The sequence below is a fragment of the Camelina sativa genome, chromosome 16, assembly GCF_000633955.1.
Source record: "Camelina sativa cultivar DH55 chromosome 16, Cs, whole genome shotgun sequence".
NCBI classification, from domain to species: Eukaryota; Viridiplantae; Streptophyta; class Magnoliopsida; order Brassicales; family Brassicaceae; genus Camelina; species Camelina sativa.
The window spans coordinates 5,760,203-5,772,510 of NC_025700.1; the positions used below are offsets into that span (position 1 = coordinate 5,760,203).

General features: G+C 35.3%; 1 long non-coding RNA gene across 1 annotated transcript; it reads left to right on the top strand.

The window, feature by feature from the left end:
- On the top strand, positions 2,465-11,494 carry LOC104749914. The gene is made up of 3 exons (XR_761501.2): positions 2,465-2,570; positions 10,943-11,005; positions 11,287-11,494. It is a non-coding gene; the product is annotated as an uncharacterized LOC104749914 (long non-coding RNA).

Here is a 12,308-nt window from a genome sequence, read left to right on the forward strand (position 1 = left end):
TGTTTTCGAAAGTTATTCAACCTATCAACTGATATATATATATATATATATATATATATATATATATATATATTAATCAGAAAGAAAAAATTTACTTGAATGACTGAAGGGATGACTCATGAGAGAGATGCTTGTTGGTCCCATATTTGAAAGCTTTGCAATCAAAGTATTTGCTTACTTATAATTTGGACATTTCAGATTTCAAGTCTCAATAAACTACTTCCAATTCATGTAAATATGCAAGCCTATTAGGTATATTCATACATCACATCACAAATAGCCCAAAAATATTAGTCTTAAAATAAAAAGTATAACATCACAACAAAATTTTTATAAATTAAACATAAAATTTGAAATTTAACTTGAGCTCATGAATTATTGCACTAGAGGTGGCATAAGGTCCACAACTTATCACAATACATTTCCATCTAATGGTATCTCTAAATAACCTCAACTGATTTGCTTTTTTTTTCTTTTCTTTACTTTGTCCACGAAAAAGATGATTAGATCTTGTAGATCACATATCCTAAGACTCAAATCAGAGCTAAGTGAAATACTCTCAAAATCATTACCATGGAAACATATGACTCTTGCGTATTTATATGATGCATTGTGAGAATTTTGTTCAAAATCTTGGACCTCAGATTGGGATATAAAAAGACGTTTTACATCCATTGCTTTTCATGGTTGAGAAAAACCCTCAAATACCGATGACTTTCTCATTTGCAATATTTTTATTCATTCTAAAAGATCTATTAATTTTTATACCAACTTTATCATAAATGAATTTGGCCAACGAGTAATTAGAAGCTTTTTGAACCTCTCCAAAGGTGCTTTGATGCATTATGAGTTGAAAGAGCTGGTGCATTCTGGTCAGAATGATATTTTTCTTTCAAATCTGGAACACCAAACATATATTCAGAAAATATGTATATATATATATATATATATCAAAATAATAATTATAATAGTAATTATATTTAATCTTAAATTTTAATTTTACATTAATGATGAAAACCTGACAACAACAACATTAGTGATGCTGAACATGTTGGTTTCCCTGATTGATCCATTAAATACAGTGTCCCAGCACGATCAAGTATAAACAACGACTCTATACGTTAACTGTTCAGAAGACAAAAGAAAATCAAAGGTTATTGAGAAACTCTACACATTATATATAGAAATGTCAACATTCAGTCAATTTTGCTTAAAGCTAAATCGAAATTGAACCTAGAAACAAAGCAGCCCTTAAAGAATTGTTTCAATCAATTACACACTATAAAGAATCAATAAATTAATATTCTTTGTTTTCAAACTTTAAACACAGAATTTAGGTGAAGTTTCAGTCTCTTAGAATACTTGTATGAATGAGCTGAGTCTAGCCACCAAAATTTACCAAACCTACTCAATGCTCCATGACATTTCAAAGCTAACGATACCTAAAACTGTCACCAGAACCACATATATAACAAGTGATAGGAGACACTCACGGATAGTGCAAGAGTGATCTGCCTGCGGGTCGATGCACATAAAGCTGTTGCTGCTGCTCTTTAGGAAATCCCAATACCTCAGCAGTGTCGGCAAAGCTGCAAAGAGACGTCCATGGCGATGATAAAAATATAAAAACTAATACATGGCCGATGACTTTTTCATTTGCAATATTTTTATTCATTATAAAAGATCTATTAATTTTTATACTAACTTTATCATGAATGAATTTGACCAACGAAAAATTAGAAGCCTTTTGAACCTCTCCAAGGTGCTTTGATGTATTATGAGTTGAAAGAGCTGATGCATTCTGCTCGGAATGATCTTTTGCTTTCAAATCTAAAACACCAAACATATATTATATATATATATATATATATATATATCAAAATAATTATTATAATAGTAATTATATTTAATCTAAAATGTTACTTTTATATTTACCATAGGTATTTTAGTTATTATATATGGTAATAAAAATAACAAATTATATATGTTAAATGATATGGTTGTAGCCTAATAATAATATGAAGAATTCGATAAAGTTAAAGGAAAAAGAAAATAAAAAAGACATAAATAGTAATGGTGTTGACTGTAGATTAGTATTTTCTAATTTAATTGCTTTATACAAATGACATATAATTAAAATATCCTATAACTGTAACATGGATCCGCCAGTATTGATAACAATCACAAAAAATGCATCTAATCTAAACATATGCAAAATTACTTTTATTGCATATGAATTTTTGGACTTTTTCAGAACCTCAAGTTTGCTGCTTGATAGTAAATTACTCAAAATTTTGAACAAATTGTTTATCAGTGTGACTGGAACAAAACACGCTCACAAGCAATACGACATCGTCTGCTTCTTATTTTATTTTATTTATGTATTTTATTTTTATCAATATGATGTCGGTTTACGAAAGGGTTTATTCCTTGTTTACGACGTAAGTTTTTTTTTTAATCTTTTATTCTTCTTTTCGATCTTGGGAAAAAAAATCATCACTCCTTTTGGGTTTCGTTATGTTGGTGTTGTAAGAAATGGAATCCTTGGTTGTGCTTCTCGATTAATCCAGGTTCGTATTGCTTACCAGGTTTGATATCCTTGTCGATATCTTCTCGGCTCTGCGTCTCAGTTCCAATTTGTCAGATTTTATTTGAATTGAGTTTTCTTCGTACCCGTTTCTGGTTTTGTGAAGTGTTTTCTTCATAGTTTTTTTGTTTTCTTCTAATTTGCCCTTTAGTGAAAGAGTAAATGTGATTGATTCTCGTAGTAATACCGAGATTTTTCTGTGTGAGTTCCGATTTTGGTTTCTAGGTGTTTGCCAATCTGGTTTACTGATTGGATTTGAAATCTTCGAGTTCTAATACAAATACGTGTTTTCTTTTTCTTTTTTACACACCAATTTTAAGCAATCACTGAAAACGCAAGAGCTATGTATTTTGGAAGCTTTCAATTTAACAAACCAAGGATTAACAAACTCACTTTAAATTTATTAGAAAATAAGTCTTACAAGGTTTCTCCTTAACTCTATTTTCTAACTCACTCAAGTTCTTAGATCACAACTTTGATCTAAGAAAACTTTTTCCTCTTTTTGAATCTTCAAGCTATTCTTTCTCTAAGCTTAAGATTCAATTACAAGAATTGCTCAATCTATGAAGTGCTGATCTTCCTCAAAACCCAGCCTCCCCTATTTATACTAATTGGTCTTAACCACACAATAGGCTAATTCCCAAATCTAGTCAAACTAGAAACTGTTAATTTTTTTTTCTTTATACTTTAGGAAATTAACAATTTTTGTAAAACTTCTTTTAATCTTTATAATAAGAAAGTATTTACTCTTCTAGAACCTTCTCCTTGCTTCAAAAACGTTCGCTTGACCGCCTTAAATGATTTCCTTCTTGAAGTTAAACCTGCTGATCTAACTCTTGAACTACCTTTGTTTTAGGACATCACTTATGTCAACAAATGCATCTTCAATCTCCCCCTTTTTAACCTTATGCTTCTTCAAGCATACATGATCAATGATTCCAGCAATTTAAACTTCACTCATAAACATCAGTCTGATTGACAAACTTTATCTAACGAAAATTTCCCAAAAAAAAACAAACAACCAGACTGCAAAGTGTCTTAGAGTTTCAAACGAACAAAACACTGAAAAGAACAAGAGCATTCTGATCCAAAAAGAACAAGAACATTCTGACTTGAAACTCCCCCGTAAAATGACAACATTCTGATTTGATGCTCCCCCGTAAAATGATACTCCCCCATAAATTTATTCTTCTCCCCCTGCTTGAAGAATATACAAGTTAAAAACCAATCAAAGCATTTTGGACATGGGATGATTCTGAGTCAAACGATACACCACTCCAAAAAGACTCTGTAGCACTCGAGCTGTATCAATAAGGGCCTTATAGACTAACTCCGGATCATTCTGATCTATTAATGGCATACGAATGCTCCCAAGCTGAACATCAATATAGTTCTGACCAGGAGATGCAGCAGGAGGTGGTTCAGACGATACAAGTGGAACGTAAAAACTGGGACAATCAGGGAACTTATCTGCATAAGCTTTTCCAGTACGAACATCCTTCTGATAAGCCACAGGTTTGACAAGAACATCCGTATCAGCAATTTCTAACCGGTCTTGATGCATAAGAACCTTAAAAATAGTTCTAGGAGAAACCAACCAGCGAGAATCACACTTTTGAATTGCAGACAAATCGATCACTTGATCATACACCATTCTGCCGAAATCAAAACGAATCCCTTTGAAAATCTTGTACACAAGTCTGGCTCGGTTTTCAGACACATGATTCCGGTGAGATGATGGTATCCAATTGTAGCTGGATATGGTGAACAAAGCTCCAAAAGCAGCTGGCAAGTCCCTGGGATTCAAATCCTGCCACTTGATGTTATCTTCTCCACTCAAGGTATCAGCAATCTTCTCAAGACTAAGTAAGTCCACAGCTGCATCAGCTTGTTTCTCTTCTTCAGACAAACGTGACTGATTAAAAACTTGGTTAATGACATCCGGAGAAAAACATAAGTGTGACCACAAAACAATACCTCGACACCATCAGCTGGAACTTTTTCAGGTAAATTGGCATAAAATTCAGCAATAACCTCCTTCACAATAGACGCCAAACCTTCAACACTATCCGGAATACCCATTCTCTTAATTAAATCAAGATATCCCCATTCATCTTTAGCATCAAGATCTACAAGACGTTCCTTGGTAATATTCCTATAGCTAAAAGATTTATACCTTGTTTGAGCCGAAACTGAAGCTAACACCTTAGGATCAAATTTTGAGTTTGATTTCATGCGAGTGGAACTTGTTTCCCCTGTTTTTCTTGTTTTCTTAGGTGGTGCAAGACCAAGGTTTTTGTGCACTCGCTTTTTCCTAGCCATTCGCTCAAATTGCTCTTGAACCGAGACTCCAGTAGAATCAATTTCGTCACCCGAAAGCTCTGGTTCTTTCCCTTTTGAGATTTGTGAACTTGATCAGTCGAACTCCCAACCGCTGGTTCATCTGACTCCGTTTCTTTGGATTCTCCCAGATCTATATCACATGCAATTCCAAACGATCCGTCATTCTAGCCTTGGGTCTTCTCTGCCGAAGAATCTTTCGAGTATGGTACCAAACTCAATGCATGCGCAACTTCATCAATCTCCTCATCAACAATCAATGGTCGATTTTTGTCATAACCAGAATGAATCTCAGATTTGTTTCTTCTGGAAATCGGTCCTCTGCGAGTTGCTCTTACCATGACTTCGACTCTCTCAAATCTACTTCTCTCAAATCTCCAACTCTTTCTACTCGAGTTCGTTCCCTTTTTTTTTTCCGAGACTCTTCTTCTTCTTCTTAAACAAAACACATATTTAATATAAAACAAAACCCCCTTTTTTTAATAACATACGGCCCAAGCCCATAACTTTGCAAACCAAAACACACAACTAATCCATGTTTTAACACATCCTTCGTCAACACCTGAATCAGTTTCTGTACCACAACGGTACAATCAGGTCTGACACACACCAATGAGATTCCTCAGCATTACAAATCTCTGAAAATCTAGTGCTTTAGTAAACAAATCAGCCAACTGCATCTCTGTAGACATATGATCAATCTGAACCTGCTTGTTTTCCACAAGCTCTCTAATAAAATGATGTCTCACATCAATGTGTTTTGTTCTTGAGTGTTGCACATGATTTTTTGATAGATCAATAACACTTTTGTTATCACACAAGATTTGTAGAATTCCTGAATCTATACCATAATCTGCAAACATTTGCTTCATCCAAAGTAATTGAGTACAGCAACTTCCCATAGCAATGTATTCTGATTCAGCTGTTGATAATGATGCAGAATTCTGTTTCTTACTTAACCAAGAGATTAAGTTAATCCCCAAAAAGAAACAACCCCCACTTGTACTCTTTCGATCATCCATGCTTCCAGCGTAATCTGCATCACAGTATCCTACTAAACTAGAATTTGATCCTTTTGACATCCAAAGACCAAGATCAAGTGTACCTTTGACATATTTAATGATTCTCTTCACAACTTCTAAGTGAGATTGCTTAGGATTTGCTTGATATCTTGCACAAACTCCTACACTAAAGCATAAATCAGGTCTGCTTGCTGTTACATAGAGCAGACTACCGATCAGACCTCTATATAAAGTAATATCAACAGCTTGACCTTTCTTATCTTTTGATAATTTCTTCGACGTACTCATAGGAGTTACTGCTTCTTTGCATTTTTCTAGCTTAAACTTTGTCAGTAGCTTCCTTGCACAAGTACTTTGTGATACAAATATTCCTTCATCTGTTTGAGTGATCTGCAAACCTAGAAAATACTTTAACTCACCAACCAAGCTCATTTCAAACTCTTGAGACATATTCTCCACAAATTTGTTCACCAAGTCTTCTGATGTGCTACCAAAGATGATATCATCCACATAGATCTGAACAACCATGATATTCTGCTCTAAGGTTAATACAAACAAAGTCTTGTCCACATTACCTCGTTCATAGCCTTGCTGAAGCAGAAAATTAGTCAGCCTTTCATACCAAGCCCTTGGAGCTTGTTTTAAACCATACAAAGCTTTCTTTAGACTATAAACATAAGTAGGATTCACTGGGTCTTCAAATCCTTTAGGCTGCTCTACATATACCTCCTCTTGCAAGATCCCATTTAAGAAAGCACTCTTAACATCCATTTGGAATACTTTAAAATTCAATATGCAAGCCATTCCCAAGAAAAACCGTATTGACTCAAGTCTCGCTACTGGAGCAAAAGTTTCTTCAAAATCAATCCCTTCTATTTGTGTGTACCCTTGAGCCACCAGTCTTGCTTTGTTTCGAACCACTATTCCATTTTCATCAGTTTTGTTCTTGAATATCCATTTAGTTCCAATTACATTTGTATTGGAAGGTCGAGGAACCAATTCCCACACTTCATTCCGTTCAAACTGCTCCAATTCTTCCTCCATTGCTATAATCCATGAATTATCACTAAGAGCCTCAACATGATTTTTTGGTTCAAAGAAAGAGACAAAACACTCATACTGAACTTTTTCCCAACTTGCAAAAGTTGCTTTCCATCTTCTTGAAATCAATCTTAACACCTCTAGTTCTCATACCATCTTTTAGGTCTCCTATAATATCAGAAGCTGAGTGATTCTTATGAACTTGCACTAATGATTCTTGACTTGTTTCTGCTTTTACTTCAGTTACAACCCCAGATTCTGATTCCTTTGATTAACTGACCTCAGGCTCCTCTGTATCACTGTCAGATTCACATCCTTTCCATTGATTGAAAGAATAATCATCAAAGACCACATTGACAGATTCTACTATTGTGCCTACCCGTTTGTTGTAAATTCTGAAAGCTGTACTACTTTCTGAATAATCCAGAAAAAATCCTTCATCACTCCTAGAATCAAACTTTCCAAGATAATCCTTATCATTCAGGATATAGCACTTGCATCCAAAAACATGAAAGTAGCTCAAATTTGGAATTTTTCCCTTCCACAGCTCATAAGGTGTCTTGGTTGAATTCTTCCTCACATAAACTCGATTTATAATGTAACAAGCAGTATTCAAAGCCTCCACCCAAAATTTTTGTGAAACATGATTACCATGAATCATTGCTCGTGCCATCTCTTGCAAAGTTCTATTCTTTCTCTCTACTACTCCGTTTTGCTGAGGTGTCCGTGGAGCAGAAAACTGATGCACAGTACCATGATTCGCACATAACACTTTCATTGTTTCATTTTGAAACTCACCACCATGATCACTACGAATCTTCTTGATTCCTCCTTTCTCGTTAATCAGTTGCAATGCCCAAATTCTAAAGCTCTCAACTGTGTCTGATTTTTCTAGAATAAACCTAACCCATGTATATCTTGAGAAGTCATCTACTAGCACAAATGCATATTTTTTCCCAGCTATACTCTCTGTTTGCATTGGCCCCATTAAATCCATATGAACCAGATCTAAGACTTCTTTTGATTGTATATCAGGAACCTTTTTGTGTTGAATTTTTACTTGCTTACATTGATTACATGGACCACACACCATTCGATCGACACCTTTAATGTGTGGAACTCCTCGAACTATCTCATTGTTGACTAGTGTTGTTAAATTTCTGACATTCATATGTCCGAGTCTTTGATGCCATAGGTTTAGATCATCTCGTGCTGAATAACACACATCTAAGTTGTTATCCCACATATAGCAATTGTTCTCAGATCGTAGTCCTCTTAGTACAACAGTCTTCTCTTCATTCACAGCTTTGCAGTCCACTTTGGTAAATGAAACCGTTAATCCTTCGTCACATAGTTGACTTACACTTATCAAATTTGCTTTCAAACCTTGAACTAAGTAGACATTCATCAGTTTTGGTAAAGTATTGTCATCTGTTCTTCCTTTTCCTTGAATATCTCCATGACCTCCATCTCCAAAAGTGACCTTACCGCCTCTAATTCTTCTGAAATCTTGTAAGTAATTCTAAGTACCAGTCATATGACGTGAGCAACCACTATCAAAATACCAAGGACTGTCTTTGTCAGGTTCTTCTGTAATTAATGCCATGCTGCACCTTAAATTAATCTCCGGAGTATGCTTTGCAACTTCTCTTGACACAGTTTGATATAAGTCAGTTTTTTTCACCCATATCTGATTACGAATTCTATTTCAGAAGAATTTTCCTTGTTGTTTAAGCCTTTCAATCCTTTCCCAGAATTTGTAACAGAAATACCTGATGTGCCCATGCTTTCCACAATAATGACATCCTCTTCTTTCTTTTTGAAAATTTGTTATTGTTTCTGTACTTTGAATGTTCAGCCCACCTGACACAAATTTGGTTTGTCCTGTACTACTTGCTGTTTGATCATTAAATCCCAAGCCTCTATGAGTCTTTTCTGTCCTTCCATAGCTTAGAATCTCATCCAATTGCTTGGTTCCTGCAAACATGTGTATCTTCTTGTACTGGTGTACGAGCTCTGTTTGTAGCTTCTCTGATTTTTCTTTTTGTGCATTTAATTTACTTCCCAGTTCTTCACAACGCTTGACCAGGTTAAGTTTTTCTTTAATCAAAGCCACACTACCTTGGCTAAGTTTCCTTTCTGTTACTAACTCTTCCTGAAGAGTTTTGACTAAAGTTGTAAGACGAAGCTGCTCCTTTACTAGTTCCTGATTCTCTTTAGCGATACTAACAAGTGCATTTCGAACATCATTATAACTTTCCTCTAACTCCTCCTCAGGTTCTTCTTCTGAATCAGAATCTTCTTCTTCGTCTATAAATTCAGTGATACCAAGATATGCAACAAAATTTAGAATCTCTTCTTCACTCTCTTCCCCGATATCTTCTTCTAGACTGATCAAAGACTTTTTCTTTTGACCAACACACTCTTCTTGATTGTGTCCTAAACCCTTACATATCGAGCACTTATTTTCACGTCTCCTAACTGTAGGACATTCTCGGGCAAAGTGTCCAAAGCCTTTGCATTCGTGACATTGCATCTCTGATTTTCTTGAGAATTTTCTTTCTTCAGCTTTCTTGTATGGTGTAAATTTCTTCTGACTTTGTCCTTGTTCTACCCTTTTTAAAACCCTATCAAACCGACGAACCAGCAAACTAACTGGATCCTCACCTTCAACCTTATCCTTTTTTTCACATGCCACCAAAGCTATGCCTTTAGTATTCTTGACTCCTCCCAACTCTAACTCATGAGCCTGTAGCATCCCTACTACTTCTCCAAAGCTCATGTCCTCAACCTTATTTGACACACATAGAGCAGTTTTGAAAGCCAAAAATTTAGTTGGTAGACAACGAAGAAATTTTTTAACCAATTTTTGATCTTTGTATTTCTTTCCCAAGGTTACAGCTTCTTGAGCCAAGGTGCTGATCTTAGAGCTGAAGTCCGATATAGATTCATGTTCATCCATTCTCAAATTCTCAAAACGAGAAGCTAACATGTCTTTCCTAGAACTCTGAACTTTTGTCGTTCCTTCGTAATGGATCTGAAGAGTATCCCACGCTTCTTTTGCTGTCTCACACCCCTGAATCAACTCGAATTGCTTCCTTCCAACACAACAGTGAATTTCCGTGAGAGCTCGTGAATTATATTTGGATTTTTTAAGTTCATCATCAGTCCAATCTTCCTCTGGTTTAATAACCTTCTTTCCGTCTTCATCCTTGATTGTTGGTTCTTCCCACTTCTCGAGGACAGTATTCCAGGCAAGTCGATCTATTCCACCGATTATAGATTTCATCCTTGATTTCCAGAAACCATAATTCCCATCATCTAGAATAACCTTGTTGCTGAGAAGATCACCGTAGCCCTCCATCTTTCCCACAGGATCTCACCCGTAATAAATCCTTACAAGTGGAAGCTCTGATACCAATTGAAAACGCAAGAGCTATGTATTTTGGAAGCTTTCAATTTAACAAACCAAGGATTAACAAACTCACTTTAGTTTTATTAGAAAATAAGTCTTACAAGGTTTCTCCTTAACTCTATTTTCTAACTCACTCAAGTTCTTAGATCACAACTTTGATCTAAGAAAACGTTTTCCTCTCTTTGAATCTTCAAGCTATTCTTTCTCTAAGCTTAAGATTCAATTACAAGAATTGATCGATCTATGAAGTGCTGATCTTCCTCAAGACCCAGCCTCCCCTATTTATACTAATTGGTCTTAACCACACAATAGACTAATTACCAAATCTAGTCAAACTAGAAATTGTTAATTTCCTTTTTCTTTATATTTTAGGAAATTAACAATCTTTGTAAAATTTCCTTTAATCTTTATAATAAGAAAGTCTTTACTCTTTTAAAACCTTCTCCTTGCTTCACAAACATTCACTTGACCGCCTTAAATGATTTCCTTCTTGAAGTTAAACCTGCTGATCTAACTCTTAAACTACCTTTGTTTTAGGACATCACCTATGTCAACAAATGCATCTTCAATCACAACATAGGAATGGTTGCGTCCACTTTGGTAAATACACTTTCCATTCTTTAATCTTTATTGCTTGCTAAGTGTCATTCTACTTTTACCTTTACTATTAGTCCATAAGAAAACGTAGAGCATGATTCTCAAGTTTCGGAGCAGTTCATTCTCACAAACTTCAGCCTTTATATATAAATCTCAAGAAAAATAACGACTAAGCACACCAACAAAAATAAAATAAAATAACGAATAAGCACGCAGAGATAGTGGAACCATGAAACTGCTACTCTGTATTGTTTTGTCTCTTAAACAAAAACTGAATTTTACAGGCATAATTGGAAGAGATGAATGAGAAAGAAGGTCAAGAGATTGAAGATGCAAAGAACACAGTCGCGGACGTCCAGAAGCAGTTTCACACCGAAGAAATAATGATGCCTGATTTTAGCAGTTTTCAGACAATTGAATATGTTTCTCTTTGTATTTTTAATTTTAAAACCTCTCTACAAAGGATATAGAAGATAGTGTTGCTACCTCTTACTCTTCTAGGCTTTAACTAATTTCACCCTTTACCTCAGTTGTAATCACCATCTCTGATCTGACAAGTCCTGAAAATTTATCTCGCGGAGACTCTCCTATGGAAGGTACAAACATTACTGCCTCGAAGCTACTGCTGTGGTTCTAGCTTCTGCAGCAGCAGAAGCCACTGCTGTGGTTCTATCTTTCAACCCGGAACTTAAGAACCTCTGGTGAACTCATTGGATTTGCAGCTATACGTTAATGCAATCACCACAAAATTAAACAACAAAGAGAGAAACATCTGATACCAGGCTCTGAGATTGTCTATATAAGTTGTCTTAACATCTTTCTAAAAACAAAATATTTTAGAATTTGTCAGTAGTTCTATCTTTGCTACAACCGAACTTAATCACCTGGTGAACTCATTGGATCTGCACCTATATGTACGGCGATGCAATCACCACAGCTTTAAGTTATTTAATTACCACTTGTGACCACAAATTGCATCAAGGAAATTCATAGTAATGAGATGTTAGAATTGCGGAAGTAGAATTGCAGAGAAAGAGAGTAAACAAAGAACAGAATAGAATACTAAGATTATATCATCTCAAATGTAAATTACAAGCCATATATAGAGACTGCTACTACACATGTAGCCGTTGCTAGAAATTAAGAATGAAAGACACAGAACATGGACTTGTTACAGAACCTTTATATTGAGAGCGACTTGTGTTGCCTTGTTTGACTCGTTGAGCTCGTTCACCAAGACAACATGTGACTTCTCTATATGACACCCTGCAATCACCATCATCTAGATCCTTCTATTCCAATGTGT